The sequence below is a fragment of the Geospiza fortis genome, unplaced genomic scaffold (assembly GCF_000277835.1).
Source record: "Geospiza fortis unplaced genomic scaffold, GeoFor_1.0 scaffold54, whole genome shotgun sequence".
In the NCBI taxonomy this organism is placed as follows: Eukaryota; Metazoa; Chordata; class Aves; order Passeriformes; family Thraupidae; genus Geospiza; species Geospiza fortis.
Window position 1 is genome coordinate 14,187,824 of NW_005054301.1, and position 18,592 is coordinate 14,206,415.

The 18,592-nt window shown below is 34.6% G+C and overlaps 1 protein-coding gene across 1 annotated transcript in view; it reads right to left on the reverse strand.

Annotated features, from left to right (window-relative positions):
• The window catches only part of FMN1 (formin 1), a 122,827-nt gene that overhangs the window by 17,337 nt on the left and 86,898 nt on the right, over positions 1-18,592 (reverse strand). The window lies entirely within an intron of this gene.

An 18,592-nucleotide genomic window follows, 5' to 3' on the forward strand; every position in this document is an offset into this window, starting at 1 on the left:
GCATTGTAATGTAAGCCTCAATGGATTCTTCTTCAAGAATCTGCTCATTCTTTGCTCAAGCTTTTAGAAGCTTTTTAACTTCCAGACCTGCTGTGGCAAGTGTCCTATAGCCCACTGTATAAACAGCACATTTTGTTTGTTTTGAAATGGACACCTGATATCACTCTTGTATCAGAGAAAACCTGACTGCAGCAAACAATGCAATACGGTGTCTACTGGCATGAGCTTTTTGATCGGGATGCTTTTGAAGCAAATTTCCTCAGTATTCCCCATTTAATGAGCATTGCTTTGGTCTGCAGGTAGGTTTTGGTGCTTGTAAACTAATTTCCATTAGGAGGAAACTAAACAGGAAGCTCCACAGCAAATACACTCCAATATTGAATAGGGAAAAAAGGACTAAAATAACATTTGGGCCTTCAGACATCTTTGAATACATGAGATGGATCATCTAATGAATTTGCCTGATGAATCACATATTTGTGATGACTTCCTTTTACTGAAATGCAGATGTCAGCATGAAGATTCATGATCATCTAACAGTTTAAAAAGTGAAGTAGTATTAGAGTGAAATGGTAAAAAAATTCTCCAATTTATTCTGTCTAAATATTCTACTTTTTGAGGATGGAAGAGTACATGAAACACTATATTAAAAATGAGAAATTACCAGAAAACATTTTTTTTAACAGGTCTAATGTATGCAGAGCAGCTTCCAGTTACAACACAGCCAATACCTCTTCATGCATCAGGCTACTATGAAACAGATCTCTAAAGAACAAAGGAAAGAAAATACTGGATACTAGCAACAACTGAAAATTGAGAAGGTCAGTAACTAACAGAGGCAACCAGAGAATGATGATGCACTAAGAAAAGTGCAGGGAAAGACAAAGAAAGACAAAGAAAAATGGGTAGCCACAACTACACAAAAGTCTCTTAGTTACTTCTGCCCCTCTAGTGAAAATATCTAGTCATTGAGTCTGACTAAACAAGTTTTCTGGTATTTCTCTCAGACCTTAAATATATAAATGCACTTAAGAATGATAACTCGCTCAAGCGTATTGATTTAGTTGGACACATTACAGCTTTTCTTTTGTTTTTCAGTATTCTACTACTTTCATAATTGAAAGATCTAATGCATAAAGTTTTTACAAATTTTTAAAGCATTTTGGAGCAGTGAAAATTTCCACAATTAAAAGAAAACTGTAGCAACTACCCATTAGGGTGGAGATACCAGAACTCTTAATTTTATATTCCAAGGCTGAGTTCCTGTGATTCAAAAATATATGCTTCAAGAACATATGCTTCAAGAACTTCAGGAGACTGCTTTGTAAATTATAGTGTTTTCTGCATAGGAAAAACACCAGCCTAAAACAAGGTATTTGATTTTTTTCCCTTGAGGAGGGAGATATGTCTTTTCTGACTCATGTCTTCCAATCAATCACAGTTAAGACAGAATCTATAATAAGACATAGACCAAAAAAAAAAAAAACCAACCAAAACTCAACCTTAAAAGTGTAAAACAAAACCAACCAATGAACCAAAACAAAACCCCTACTGACATTCCTCTTGGAGCTTTATAAAGCCTGGATAGAGACTTAAAACAGTGACAAAAGATTATTATGACATTTCTAGTCTCACGGGAACCCACCTTCCTCATTAGTCAAAACTAAAACTTCTTAGGTAGGCATGTTGAAATGTAGCCAAAACATGAACCCCATCCTAGAAACATACTAACCCATGATTTAATGGCAGAGGAAGAAAAGTACACCCCCCAAGAGGTTATCTTTTCCCAAGCTGAGGAAAGTCACATTCTAGGACATTATCATGTTAGGAGAACAAGCGACAATTGACCTTATTTTCTCAAGTCTTTGTAAAGTGTGAACCATGCTTTGAAAGCATTATCACCATTTGAAAACAGAGATCCAAATCTCTTAGATATTATCACTGGTGATATACTTGGGTTTCAGAAGTTGAACCCAGAAGGCTCCCAGGCTAGGAGTGTAGTAGATCTATTTCTACCCTCAAGTACAAGTGTCATGCAAGAGAAATTGTTTAATAACCCTGTTTAATCAAGGATTTTGGAGAGTGGAAGAAAAACCTCAAAGGTGTTCTAGGTGGGCAAAACGACTAGAGAGGATAATCAAAAGCTCTGCAGTTATACAGTTTTTCTGTTTCTGAACAAAATTCTTGATGTGTTCCAAGTACTAGCACACTGCACTATGGTAGTACTAAGACCAGCAGGATTAGAGTGGGATGAAATAAGCCTTCTTCGGTTTTGATTTTAATAGATCTGTTAACACTGAAAATTTTTGAGCAGATTTAATTTTTAGGAAATGCTTGACTCAAGCCATATTGACATAAAAGTAGCATCACGGAAAACAAAATTTTTGTAGGGATGCACTTGCTAGCACATGGCATTTCTCTGAGCTGCAAAGAACTACCACAATCAATCTAAACCTCTTCCCAAGGGCTGCTATTTTAGAATCATCATAGGTTAACTGTGGCCAGTAGCTATGCACCCCACAACCACTCACTCACTTTTCCCCCTTCCCCCTCAGTCAGATAGAGGAGACAATAGGGAGAGCCAAAAAGACAAAAACTTATGGGTCAAGATAAACACAGTTCAATACATGAAGAAAAGAGGAAGAAAAAACTGAAGTGATGCAAGGGCAGAGTGATGCCTCATCACTTTTGGAGTAATACTACCTCTCTCCCAAAATCCTGTCCTCTCCTTCATTGCCGAGCACAACACTACATGCATGGAATGCTGAGTTTGAGTCAGCTGTCCTGGTTGTGACCCCTTCCAATTCTTGCCCACCTATCACTGAGGGGACAGAGTGGGACAAAGAGAACACCCTGACAATGGGCGAGTGCTGCTCAACAATAGCCAAAACACCTCTGTACAATCAACACTGTTTTAGCCACGAATCCCACACCAGCTGGTACGAAGAATATTAACTCCATCCCAGTTGGACTCAGTACAACAGCACACAGCCACGCAGAGTAATCATACAGCCATGGAGATAAATTCTGAGATTTAGACAAATTGGATAATTTGGCTGTTTAAATACATAATAGTCAAGAATATAGCTATTCTTTTATTATAGTAAAGGTCCAACAACTTGATCCAGAATGTTAAACAATCTGTAGTTTTCAATGCAGTATGAACCTTTATTGTCCTTACTGATGACAGCAAAGCCAACAGCATGTAACTAACAATTCATTAAAGTGTTCATAAGTATCATCAACACTCATTTGATCTTCTTATTCTTAGTGTAATCTCACTGTCTAGAAAAAGACTGGGCTCTACATAAAAGGCCAAGAATAGAACACATTACAAATGTTATACAATAATTTATATTATATTATATAACATGCGAAATTGTATTTTAATACCTGACACTGCCAGAATCTGCTTTCTTGAAATGTCAATTTTAAAGGAATGGAAATAAAATTAATAGCATCTTTAAAACAAATTTAAAAATGCCAAGTGCAAATAAACAAGTATTAACAAAAATCCACATATGAATGCAAAAGAATGTAGATTCAGACAATGGATTGTCTTAACTTTTAAAATTTTGAAACCCTGGAATATATTGTTTTTTAAAAACATGGTATGACTAACAAGTGTGAGTCTGGGTCCTCAGTATGAAAATTGGGGCCTTGGAATTGTTAAAGACATGGAAAATAATTTTCTACTCTAGTGTCATATGCTACTAGAATGAAGTTTTTCATTTCATACACATTGAATCTAATTTTAGAACAGTTTTACTTTTTGAAAACATATTATATAATAAAGAATTTAGCAGCAGAGGGTATGGAAGTCCTCTGAAATTAGGTACTCACAGTAAAAAATAATTCTGCAGTTTCAGATATTTATACTTTTAATTCTAATTATTGAGCAAGTTTTCTGAATAATCTTAAATTTTTTACAAATTATGATGTTTCAAAAATTCTAAGGAGTTGTGTATCCTGATCTAGGAAGATATATTCTTGAGAAACATCTATCTGTCTAGAGTTATACATAAAGCCTGAATTTTCTCCTATTTCTATATTTTTATATTGAGTTACTTCTAATAGAACTTTGTATTTTGAGAAACAGTATTACTTTTCATTTAGTTCTAAACAAAAGAATTCTTATTACTTAGTTGATTCCATATATAAACATAGCAAACATGAGAGAATACTCCAGTGTCAAACATTTTCTGTTTTTTTTTTTGTTGAACTCTATTAAATTTCAAATTTGAATATGAATGCAAATTATTTCCAATGACTACAGTCCACCATTCTCATGCTGGTGCTTTTTTGCCTTATAAAAATGCTGCATTTCAGATATAGTGAAAAAAACTCATATGCTCTGTACACAGCTTCCTAGCAAATAATTTTCCAATATGTATTACTTGATAAACTGTCTTTAGCCAGTTACTAACTTCAAATTGGTAGGCTTTATAAACTCATGGAATTCAACAGACAGCCTGGGAATTCTATGTAAGTATTTGACTGTATGACTAATACAGTTTTCTATCACAATGCAAAAAATCCCCACATAAAACAGTCCCATGAAGAGATTTTTCTCTATGCTTTCAGTTAAACAAGAAGCTCTGGGAGAATGAAATCAATGAAACTTGGGTCTACTGTGGGTCTGTCCTTCTGCTAGTTCCCAGATGGATTCATTAATGTTTAATTAAGGGGTGAGTTCATGATACAGCCTTGCTCTCCCTGGAAGGCTAATAGGGTCACTCTTGTCTATTTAGCCCTGTATTTTTATTGAGACTTTAAGAGCTTAATATCTCAGGATCTCTAACCAATTTTGACCTTGTCACATTTGGTAAAAATTGGACAATGCATTAAAAATTATTGGCAGGGGAATAATCAAAAAGTAGTGTGATCACATGAGCCTTGTTTCTTTTATCTGTTCTTTAAGTGGAAATACATCACATTTTTAACATGGAATTTGGCTATGCCATTTTTTTTAGACAGTTTAAATACTGGTATAGACATCTTAAATCCTTTCAAAACAATCTTCAGAACACTTGCTGCCATGAGGTCTTAATCACCCTTCCCTGAAACAGTTCTCACAAGTTTATTTTCCTCTGCAGTGGTGCAAAAGTTTTTTTTAACTAAGAAACCCACATCCAATGACGTGAATGTATAAATGTTCCTACAGGACAAAGAGTCACTGTGCAGTCTTGGAAAGCTTCTTAACAAACAAATATCCCACAAGTTACCAGGAATATAAGTTGTCAATCTGTATATTAGGTATGCATCAAGAAAAAAATTAATGTTTACCATATAGAAATTGTTAAATATTAGATTCAGTATTTTTAATGTTATGAAAACATAATGAATTACAGACACTTGCACACACAGAGAGACACACAATACCAGCAGAACATGCTCAAGCAACACATTCAAGAAAGTGTTTATTATCATAGGTAATAAAAAACCTAGGAAATTATGTTTTCTTTTTAAAGTGATAATACTGTCTATAAATGTGCCAGAACAAAGTGTTGAAGGTCATTTTACCAGAACGTTAAAGCTAACCATGAAGAAAAAAAGTTATATTTATTTTCATAAATTCTTTTATTTCTTAAAATGTATGTTTCTTAGTATGATGCTTCTATTGTATTTTGCGAAAGATTTTTAAACTAAACAAAAATTAGCTTCCATACAAAAGAGTAATTTTTTAATTAAAACTAGGACTAACCCTAATCTTATTTTCCTTTATTCTGGAGGCATTAATTACAAAAGAAGAGTTAGCATTGCATTTTCCAATTTTATTCATTCAATTAAATTATTTGAAACGCCATTCTGTTAAAATGTAATCAAGGCATTAATCTCACATTCTCCCACACTTTGGTGATCCAGATAATAACTATTTTTTAAAGCATGTTAATACTCAGCACTCGAGAGATACATTTTCTAATTCTACTTTCTTTCTAATAAACACCTATAATGTTGTGTTTTAATTCCAAGATTAATCTCTGACTAAATGTATCTAAACAGTTTACGGAACTGAAAAATTAGTTCTAATCCTTTCAAAGAGGACAAGGTTAAATCCAATCTGTTCTGTGTCTGGGAAAACTAACTATCCAGATTATCTGTAGCTAAAATCTCATTCTGTAAGCAGAAGTAAAAATATTGAAGGTTGGCCCATTCTTATACCAAGGACAATATTTTTAAATAGTTGAATGATTATTGAAAGCCAATAAGAAGTAGGTCATCTCAAAAAAACAGGAGTACTATTGAGGAAAAAAATTAATTGATAGTGAACCAACTGCTAATCTCTTGGGTAAAGAATGAATAATTATACAAATATAATTAAACTAATTTCAGAAAAGCTGTGTGAAATTTGTGGCCTGAAAAGTTTGAGGAGAGAAAATCCACAGCAAAGCCTCTTTCTGTGGAATGATAACAGTGATTTATGAAGCTCAAGTTATTTCTGCTGATTGAGCTCAGTCAAGATTGGTTTCACATGATCAGCTAAAACACAGGAATCCGTGATGTGTAGTGGCCCCACACGTTTGAACACACTAGGACACGCTCTTCTAGGTGATCCAAACCTTGGGGGCGGGGGGTTAAAAGCCGCTGCTTTGTTTTCCCTGCATTTCCCCCTCATTAGGATACACTCCTCTGCAAAGTTCGCCACTTCTGGTGGTCGGGAGCAAAGTCTCATTGTAAATGCACAGCAGGATAGTGGCAAAGCTGAGATTAATTCTCCATAGATTTATATAGACCTTTCTCACTGTTGATTGCTTGTACTGTTTCAAAGGTGCATACGTTGCCTTTTTTTATTGCTGGTTACTGACTTTATTCCAGCATATGGTGGTTGGCGCCATGACACAAAGCGAACATTTTATACTAGAATTAAAGTGGATATTTGACAGTTTCTGTCAGAAAGTTCAGAGCAAAGAATTTGTGAGACAAGATTTATTGCATATTTTATGTGGGACACATCTGTTTCTTTGCTATGTTTCTCTTTAAACAGAAAAATAGCAATGAAATTTCTTTAAGAAACAAAGGCTGTCAATAAAAAGCATGAACAGAAAAACTGCATTATTGAGAATGAATTGAATCATTTTGACCTTCTAAAAAGTGTTGCTTGTAAGTATGACAATCACTTTTCCCTTTTTGCTCAGCCCTTTAGACTACAGATTTTCAAATACACAGATACCCATACTTAAGGGTAAATAAAATAAAAATGAAAATCAAATTAACTCTAAGTATTGATATTGGATATTCACATTTAAAAGCAAAGTGAAATTATTAAGGTAGATTTTGCCTATTTTTTTTAGAATCTGTAACTGCATTTTAATGATGTGAAATGTGTCAAACAAACAACCCTTTCTCTGAAAATGTCTTCTTAAACTATAGATCAATTATAAGAAGATATACAGCAAACTTACCCACATTTATCTATTAATATCACTAAATCTGATGTTGTTTGGCCTCTGAAGTTTAATTTAGTCTTCTTAACACCTGAATCAAAACTGAATTTGAAGAACACCCACCAGGATCTTGTAAGAAAAAAAATTTGTATGCATTGAACAAGAAAGAAAAAATCTTTCAATAAAATTCTAAATTTTTAACCAATAGCAATATTGTTTAAAAAGATTCATATTTAGTGTAAAACCCTAAGATTCAGCTTGAGGAACATGAAGTTTAAATAGGTAGAATTAAACAAGAACAAAAATGAAGAAAATATATTCCTCTAAAATCACATATGCTTTTATGAAAAGACATGGGTGTCCTATTACTTCTAATTAAAGAGAACAGCAATAGAAAAATCCCTTCTGTTGAAAAATGTAAATTCTAAACAAATAGTTATGACAAATAGTTAAAAATACTTATAGGCTCAATACTTTCTTAAACAAAAATATTGTAATTTCCTCTACAAAATAACAAATATTGGTCAAATTATTTCCTACTTACAATGCATTAATTCTTGTTTTTAACTCAAAGATTTTCTAGAACTTCAACTTATGTAGGAAAATTTATCTAGTTACTAATTTGAAAAGCCTGCAATTTGAAATAAAATGTAAAAAAGAGGCAAACTTGGACCTGGAGTATTTCTCCTTCTCACCACAAATAAAATACAGGATACTAACATTAAAAAGTATTTTGTTAGGATTCTTTTTTATGATGAAGAAACAAGAAACACCAAACTGCATTCAAATAAAAAGCACTGATATTTTTCTGAGTTTGTCTTCTTTGTGATAAACACTTAGAAGACTGTATCTAAAAATAATAGGATCTCTCAATTTCTAAATAAAAACCTACAAACCTACTATTCTCCTTATGGGGAGATCTTGGGAAAAGTAAAGCATATGTGACACATTAGTCAGGTCATTTGATTCATTCCTTGAAAGTACTCAGATACAACCATGATGAGAAAAATGAGAGTGTATATAAAAAAATAAATCTCAGCCTAATTTCAGACTGGGAAAATAACAAGAGTTATTACTGCATCTACCTGATCTATTTTGGTGTTTTACAGCTTGCTTATTTTCTACTGACTCTATGCTGGGAGCATAGAATTTTTTCCCTGCAGTGTATGGAAATATTTTAAAATGTATATGTTTATTCTCATATAAAAGGAAAGAAGGGGACATAAGTATTGGATAACAAGACCAGGGAATGTGAGCGCACCATCTCAGCACATCACTGCAGACTTTGTGCTTGCTGTACCTCTAGGCCTTTATTATTACCTCTGTGTTTATGAGATACCTCCTATCTCTTGGAAATGGCTTTTACTCAATAATAGCAGTAGATATGTGCAAAAGGCAATCCCAACTCTCCCATTAGTAGAAGAGTTAAATATAATTGTAGTCATAGTTAAAGCTTTGACTTCCATTTTGATTTGATATTGTCTCTTGAACCACACAAACACTATTTCTGAGAACGAGAACATGAAAAATTTGCATCTAAATTCTTATGTCGTAACATAACAGTCATAATGAGCTTAATTCCTCTTAGTTTTTGTCTCTATTGGAATAAGAAAGTTTTAAAATTTAAATTAAATAAAAAAATTAAAAGTTAACAAATCATATGCAGGTGAAAGTAATAACATACTTTGGAATTCGGTTCATCTGCATCTATAACCACAGGATATTCTTTACATCAAGTATTGAAAAGGGCAACTTACTCTAAAAAAATTTCAGAAATTTGAAAAGAAATTTTAAATCCTGAGAAAATTTACTTCATTCATGACAAAACCAAATCTGTATCAAATTACATTATAATGAAAAATGACTGGAATTTAAAAGAAAGAACAGTCAAGGGAGAACAGTCTAAGTTCCCCTACCATTATTTCAAATAGACATCATAGAATTAGCTCTCCTCATTAAACCTGGGGACTCTCTGGTCTAGGAGCTGCCCAATTACATGTAAGGAAAGAATTCCTGAAGCATAAAGCTTAATAATCTTTAACATATGCCCTATCCAATTCCACTTCAAGTCAATGGTGAGTCAAGCCATTCATGTCAAATTGAAGGTAAGGAAACACACACTAAACATTTACTGATAAACTGTACTGATAACTCCATAGATAATCAAACTAAACACATTTTATAGAGCAGTTTGTCCTTTTAGCATGATATTCTTTAATGTTTGAAGATTTCTGCTTGGCCAGAGAAAACACACCGTTGTGTCCAGTCAGGTATTCCTGCCTGTCCTGTGGCACCAGCAACCTCTGTAACACCACATTCTGTTCCATGGAAGATGGCAACACTTTGTGGAGGGACATTTCAGACTGTAAGACATTCCCAAGACTTCATACACATGCTTTGTACAAACAGTTATATCCTGAAGTCAGTTCAGAAGCTGAAGTACTTAAAAGCTACTTTTTGGCACTTTCAAAATGGTTGACTTGGGACAATGTTTAGATAGCCCAAAAATTCTTATGCTAAAAAGTTTGAATTGATTTATATGCCATGAAAGAAGTACGGTTCCAATAAATTTCATACATACATCTCTTAAGAGAAATAAAACTTCTGATTTCTCCACCTCAAGGTGTTCAAAAGCATGGTAAAGGCTCCTCACAGGACAAAGGTAAATTTTTTAAATATCTTGCCCTGGCATCTGAAGTATTTAGGCACAGAAGTATCAGAGAATTTACAGAAAAGGTTGAATGATGACCTGAAATCAGACTCTTTTTTTACATTTTGGAGAAGTCTGTCTTTAATCACAGCTGTAATCTCACAATACTGTATTATCCATATGGTTTTACTCTGTTATTCCTCAATTTTGAGAGCAATCTGGTGCTATGTACTTTAACTAGCTTGAAATTTATGATAACTGCCCTATGAACATTGTAATTCATATTATTGTTCTCAAAACAATGGTCTATCCTGTTCAACAAGACTGCAGGTTTTACCTGTTCTTATTGCTTAAAAGGAAATCAGAGCTCACACCATAAAGGAATCTAACACAGAGAGCTTAAATTTCTTGATGAAATGTTCAGTATCTAGTATTTTTATCAATCATTCTCAAAAACACTAAAACAGGATATTCATGTGCTTGCACAGGTCCAAAAAAAAAATTGAGGAAAAGTATTAACATACCAAAATTACAGAAGTCTACAGAGAAATTCCATGTAATTGCATACCAGATTAAGCATGCAATTAATGATTATTGTCATAATCAGTTTGTATGATATGGTGCACTGAAGGGCTTTTCCAGGCTTAATGGTGTGAAATTACAGAGCACAGGGGACAAAACACAAGGTAAGAGTGACCATTGTGAGGTTAAGAGACTGGGGTCTCTTGAGACCAAGTGTGTTTGGGCCTTTCATTATTTAAGTGCATGAATCTCTTCTATCCAATCCTTTCCATTTCTTGGCTCTGCTCTTTCCTTGCAGTAGTATCTTCCATATATGTAAACAACTGCTCATAAGTTATATAATCTAAAGTAATGAATCAGTGAACATCTTCATTTCCTTCGATGAAGCTTTGACAAGATTTAAATTCTATCTGTTCAGTTCTGACTTTGAATATCAGAACATGAAGACTCAAAAGGAAAAAAAGATAAATAGAAGATCATGCAGGAGATTCCTAAGAGCATAGTGAAAAAAAAAAAGAAAAGCCTAACAGGATCCCTATGAAAAGCCAACATATAAAGGTTTACCTCTAAGCCTATGATAAAGAGAATGGAAGAAATACAGTGGATTTTAACAGAAAACAGAGGTTACAATGAGAATTTAAAGAGGATGTTGAATTCCAAATAGCTGATAGTGGTTACAGTAAAGGCATCAGTAATTCTAGGAACGGATTTCATAATTATCATATACATAATAATTTTGTACTAAATAGAAGGCATTAACACTAACATTCATTATGTCACTTAGCTGCTATTAATCCGTCTCTACCATGACATGCCAGTGACTTTGTAACAGCCACGGTAATTCAGTATACCACAATCAAATTGAAAGGAAGTTGGAAGGAACTGTTTTCTATAGATTTACTCCTTGTTTTCTAAGAGGAGATAACACTGCATTTTCAATTACCAGTTCTTCTAAATTACATCCATAATATACATTATAATAGAGTGTAATCTCACAATTTCTATAGGAAGTAGTGATACAGTGAAACTGGCTATAGTAATTTGATGTACATCTGCTTCAAAAATAATAAATTGAGAGTTTCTTGAAAAGTTATAGCTGTAATTAACACCAATTTTTAGGACTTTGATGTTGATAATTCTTCTGGTAGGGTGGGAGAAAATACTCACTTCAGAGAAAATTCTTGTTCTTTGAATCAGTTCATTGTCAGTGTTGCATTACTTGGGAGGCATATGGATGCAATCACATTCCAGGACAACTTATTTGGTGTCTTATGGACTGGGGCTATTGTCTAACTATATAATCTCAGAGTACCCAGCAGTAAGGTTCTGTGCTTTGCAGACTCATGCCAATTTATGTAAATCACTCTTTCATCTGTTTAAAAATAATGATCTTTTGAGTGACGAAAACAGTTATGTCTATCACAAAGTTTGAAAGATTAAAGTAATTCTGCTTCTGGCATATAAAACAGTGTTCCAGATCTGAACACAAACTTTGCCTGGTCTGTAATGTCATTGCTGGGAAGCATAAAAAGTTTTAAGCAAACATTATCACTGCAAGGAAGTATGTCAAATTTTTCATGTTTGACACTGGACATAAATATCCTCCCACACTGTTTAATGTGAGAAATGCATATGTGTGGCAGAGATAATAAAACATCTCAGTGAAAACAAATGAAATGAAAAAGAAGTTACGATAAGTAGAACAGAAATAAAGCTTTGAAGTTAAAGTCTTCATATCTGTACATTTTATTCACAAGAGGAAGAAGCAGTATTTGATATGCAGAGCGGATAGTCACACAATCTGGAAGAGTCTCATGCTTTGTAGGAATGGTTATCTGTTCTGAGATAAATTTTTTAGCTGACAGAAGCAGCTTCATACTTGCAGGTAAGAAAAATCCGGTCAATCATAAGATCCTCGCAAGTGCTATTGCTCTTCTGCTGTTGTTTACACATGGTATTTTAGCAGACAGCTGTTACTGAAATGTAACAGTGTTCTTAAAAATGATTCTTGATTTTCTTACTTCACTTGTTCAGCATTAAAACATTCAAGTGCTTTACAAATAAAATGCAACATAAGTACTATAATCTGACATGTATTTTAGAGCAGAAGAGTACAACACAAGTGGGAAGACAAGTATGTGATAATTCCATATACAATTTTAGAATATTACTCTTTCTTTCAGTTAATGTTTTTGGAGAGAAAAGCTGTAATTTTATTGCAGAGAATCAAGAATTTTAAATAGTTCCCAGAGGTTTCTGATATTTTGGGATGTCATTACAGACAAGCTTCACCAGATAACTGCTTTGAGTAACAACTTAAAAGATAATCTCTGTATCTGTCTTAAAAACAATATAATATTGTCACACTTTGAAAGAAAATAAGTGAAAATGCAATTTTCTTCCTAATCTTTGACTGTAGTAAGATGTATAAAGGTATGTCCTGATGACAGTAAGAGAGAAAAAATAAGTATTATTTTATCTTGGAAAAATGGTGCCTTGGAGTGTTCTTGACTTCTGATTCACTACTGCTTAATGACATTAACATCTTGCTTCATAATTTATAGACTGCTTTGAGAGAAAAGCAGCAATTTTGAGTGGAAATACTTTTTTTCCTGTCATATAATCAACTATGCTATTATCCTCCTACATCCAAAATATGTACAGGGCTATAAACTAATAAAAGTTTATAAAACCTTTTCCAGGGTTAATACAATAGATGCTACTAGATGAGAAGCATAAATCACCATGTATGAGCAGCTATAGCACAAGAAGAACATCTTGGAGAGAATATTTGCATACTGATGAACAAGTAGGAAATGATGAACAAGAAATTCAAAGTTGGCCACCTGCTATCTTTTATCATAGACTCATAAAACTGTTTGGGTTGGATGGGACCCTAAAGGACACCTAGTTCCAACTCTGCTGCCATGGGCTGGTTGGAACAAGTAAACTAAGTGTCTCAGAGCCCCATCCAACCTGGCCTTGAACACTTCCAGGAATGGGGCAAATCACAGTTTCTCTGGACAAATTGTTCCTGCGCCTCACCAACCTTACTGTGAAGAATTTCTCTCTTATTATCTAATCTAAACCTACATTTTTTCAGTTTCAAGCCATTCTCCTTTGTCCTGTCTCTACATATCCTCGTGAGAAGTCCCTCTCCAGCCCTAGTAGCCTGCTTTAGATACTGGAAGGCTGCTGTAAGGTCTCCTCAGAGCTTTCTCTTCTCCTGGCTGAACAGCCCCAACTCAGCTCCAGCTTTCATGGCCTTCTTAATAGAATTTATTTCTTACCTTCTTTCCCAATGGACTACCTCAACAATGCTCTGTGGTGCATATCAACAGGCAGATAAGGAAATGTGGCTCAAAATTCCTGTTCTAAACTAGAAATCCATTTGAAAGTGCATTGGACTGGATGCACGCCCAGGTAGCTACTGCAGCCTGGCTAAAATTATTAAGGTGAAATCACTCAGCAGTTAAAAGTGGATTTGTGGACTGTTTCCATATGCTTGCTAAGCTTGTCTGAAAAGCTCACTAGCTCCTGACATAATGCTCTGGTGACTAGTTTGGTCTACGACTGTTTTTCTATTGCATAGTCCCATAGATAGCACAATGTTGACCTTTTATGCAGTATACAACACACAGCAGTTGTAGCAAAGCAATTAATCTTACCAATGTTTCCCAAATGTTAGGCTAGAATTCTAAACATAGAACAATTTCTTTTTCTTCAGGATTAATCTCAATAGATGACTCTATCTGAACAAATCACTCCTTCTCCATCTTGCTTGTTACCTTGGTCACGTCAGTGTATCATGCCCCTTCCCAAATAGCTTTACTTTCCACTACTAATGAAATTCAAAAACTGTTCTGTTTTGACATCAGACTACTCACTTCCCTGACTCTGTTCTAAATTAAATGAATTCCTCTAGTAGCAGAGTCTTCGTCATCAAGATGCTTTATTCTTAGAGAAATGAAGAGAAGCAGATATACTTTTCCTACGCTAACTGCTACAAAGCATAAAGACTTCGTTTTCACATTCCAGTTCATGAGCGAGGAACCCAAGCCCAGATTAAACCTGGACCCAATGAAGAAGAATTTGGAAACATATTTTGCAAGATCCTGCATGAATGTGTGCTATCTATTTCTACATTTACTAGAATGGACAAACAAGACTAAATAGTCAGGTGGCAAAATAAGAAATAAATTTAATTAACATTAGTCGCCTACTCCTGTATGTCATTTACTTTCTGGTTTGTATTATTCTTGAAGGAATGCACAAGGAGAATAAGAAACACTATGGAAAACACCAATGGTTAATAGCCCTTCTAGTGAGCTGCACAGTAACAAAAATCTTTTTTTCTCCTTTTCAAAATAGAGTAGTTTGCATCTTTCTCATGGTCATCTAAGTATTCTGATTTTTTTTTTGTGAGAGATAGTTTCATATCAAAAGAGGAGTTTTCTTCTAAGGAATTCTGAGCAAGAATTTAATGAACTAAAGAGCATTCCAGACCACACATTAATTTCATACTTTCAAAGACCTTCTTGCCTATCATGGCAATTTAAAAGGAAAATAATTATGAACATATTTTTAATCGCCCCATACAGTAATTTCAATGGAAATACAGTAAGTGAATACTAATTTATAATAATCAGTAGGTCTCCATACCATAGGAAAACGAATGTAATTGTTGCATATAATTAGATTTACTAAAGATTATTTCAACTTTGTGAATAATCTAAGCCTTTTTCAAAAAGCATAGGCATATCAAATACAGCTAGTGAAGCATTAAGACAGTTTACACAAGATGTCTTTAATGTGGGATTCACTAAGTACTTGACAAAGATTATCTTTCACTACAAAAACTAGCAAGAATCATTATTTAACATTCTGTGTCTCAGGAAAGATGGGCACTCTCTGAAAAGGATATTAACCAACTGCTACCATTACATATAAAGTAGCTAAACTGGGAATAGAACCGAAAGCTTCTGGCACCTAATTCCCTGCTGAAGGCACTGGGCTACATTACATGCAGTTATACAAACCAGCACTGACATCAGCAGAAGTACAGTTTATCCCCTCTAGCATTTTAGAATGTCAGTCTCCATAACACTCTCAGTGTTTTTTGTTACAACACAGCAAGTATTAGATTTAATTGGTATTAATTATAATTAGGAAATGTAGACACTTCAGTATAAGCAAACCAGGATTTTTTTTTCCTTACAGTATTTCCAACTTCACATTGGCTAGAAATGATGGGAATTGCGCGTGTGGGAAAAACCTCAATATCTATGAGTTCCAGCCCTATTTTCAAGCCAGACGTTTCAGAAAAGCATCTGAGTTTTGAATACTTGCTGTGAGCTGGCAGAAAGATAACAATTTTTTCTTATGTTTGCTAAACCAGCCACAACTCTTTCTTAAACAAACAAAACTGAAAACAGACACTTATTGGATGCTCAGTATTATCAGCTAATTTCAGAGAAGCAGCTGAGTTTGCAGACACCTCTGACCTTGACATTTGCCCAACGCCTATTCTAGTGCCATTAATCAAGATGGATTTCTGTGTTATTTTTCCCTATCTTTGATGTGGAATTCTATAGGATTTCCATTCTAATGCCCCAGAAAGTACCATACACCATTATAAAGATTCAAATCAATCAGGTGACTGACAGAAAAATAGAGTCAATCATTGTAGAATCTGACAACCTACTGAAAATTCATCTCAGAATAAGGTAGAATTAAGATGTCAAAAGATTAGAAGTTAAATGATACAAAATTAGGTGCGTCTGATTAGATACCATAAAGCATAACATTATAAAACAGAAGAAGAACAAGAGAACATGAGAAAAAGTGGACAAGTGACTAATCCAGGGGGTTTTTCTCCTTCTAGTATACAAAAAACCTCACTAAAAAGTGTCCCAATAAGTGTAATATATAGAACTCACTGTCCCAGGACAGCTGCAGGAATGTATTCTCTCTCTCTCTCTTTTAAAAAAAATATATACATTATTCACACATATAAGGATAAAATTTTCTGTCACACTGACAAAGATAAATATACCACAATTTTCACCCCAATAGGCATAAACAGAGAAAATATTTAGAAGAGTGTGTTTTTCTATTTGAAATGATAATGCACAATTTAATTGCTATTTTTTCTAAAGCAGAACTAGTCTTCTTCCAATATCAACTGGGTACTTTTATAATATTCCACGCATAAGAAAGTGTAGTATGATAAAAAGGGTAGCTCAGTATTGCAAGAGAAACCAGGTACTAGGTTGTCTTTATTTTTTAAGACCGTGTTGATATGATTTGCTGTTCCTTCTGCTGGTTTTGGCAGGTCTGGAGCTAACTTCACAGGAACTCCTATGGCGCTGTAAATTGGATTTGTGACCAAAAGAGTGTTGATAACACATCCATGTTTTAGCTGTTGCTGAACAGTCCTGCACAGCATTCAGGCCTTCTCTATTTCTGATGCTGATATTCAGAAAGTATGCTGGGGATGAACAAGAAGTTGGGAGGGGCCAAGCCAAATCAATCAAAGGGATAACTCATACCACATAATATCATGCTCAGAAATAAGTCTGGGAAAAGAAGGAGGAAGCAGGGGAGAAATTCAGAGTTTTGATGCTTGTCTTCCTAAGTAGAGGTTATGTGTAATGAAATCCTGCTTTCCTGGTAATGTGAAATTCAGAAATGTGTGTTCTAAATGGAACTTAGAAATACTGTGGCCAACAGGATTAGGGAAGTGATAAAACACACTGTACTTGGCACTGGTGAGGCCACACCTTGAATCCTGCATTCAGCTTTAGGCCCCTCACACAAGAGAGACCTTGAGGTGATGGAGTTTCCAGAGAAGGGCAGTGGAGCTGCGGAAGGATCTGGAAAACAAGTCCAATGAGCAGCAGCTGTGGCAACTGGGGGTGTTTAGCTTGGGGAAAGGGAGGCTCAGGAGAGGCCTTATCACCCTCTACAACTCCCAGAGAGCATAGGGAGGTCAGTCTCTTCTCTAGGGTAACAAGTGACAGGACAGATGTGTCAGGGTAGGTTCACACTGGATGCTGGGAAAAATTTCTTCACTGAAAGGGTTATCAAGTACTGATACAGGCTACCCAGGAGAGTAGTGGAATAACCATCCCTGGAAGAATTCAAAAAGAGTGTAGATGTTGTGCGCAGGGACATGGTTTAGTAGTAGAACTGGCAATGTTAGGTTAATGGTTGGACTTGATAATTTTTAAGAAGTCTTTTCCAGCTTTAATGATTCTAAGAAATGGCTGAACACTTGTTCGCTGATGGGAAGGAGTTGATTGAATTCCATATTTTGCATTGCTTGTTCACACAGCTTTTGCTTTCCCTATTAAATTGTCTGTATTTCAATTCACTAGTTTTCTTTCATTCAACCTTCCACCCTCTCCTTGCCTCCCCATGGAGGGGCAGCAAGCAAACAGCTGAGTGGTGCTAAGCTGCCAACTGCACAAACCACAAGAGTCCTTGTGAGATCCAGGGTGCAGCAAGAATTACAGAATCTGTGATACCATTGTGGAAGACACCATTTGGTCAGGGTCCTGGCAAGACCTGGGCAAAACTGATTATTACAATATTTTGGCAAGCTAGATCAAGAAACATGCTGGAGATCATAATGGTTTGTAGAAATACAAACAAACATATATATATATATATATATAAATATATATACACACATATTTAGTACTAATTCAATCTTGATATTATTGTTAAACTGTAAGTGAAAACTTCCAATTGAATACATTAGAAAGACAATGAAACTGTCCTGCAGTGACATCAAGATTTCCATTACATTTTTTGTTTTAAAAATTCTGTGGCGAGGAATTTGCTGCTTAAATACTGTCCAAATACGCTTGCACCTAAAAAAAATATATCGAATAAGTATATCCTTTGAACTCCATGGCCTAGGAGAACAGTAAAGGAGAATATCAGCTTATTTAGCTGTACAATTTAACTGCTACTTTTGAAATAGCCTGTTTTCTATTGTCAAAGTATTTACACAAGACAGCCTAATGAA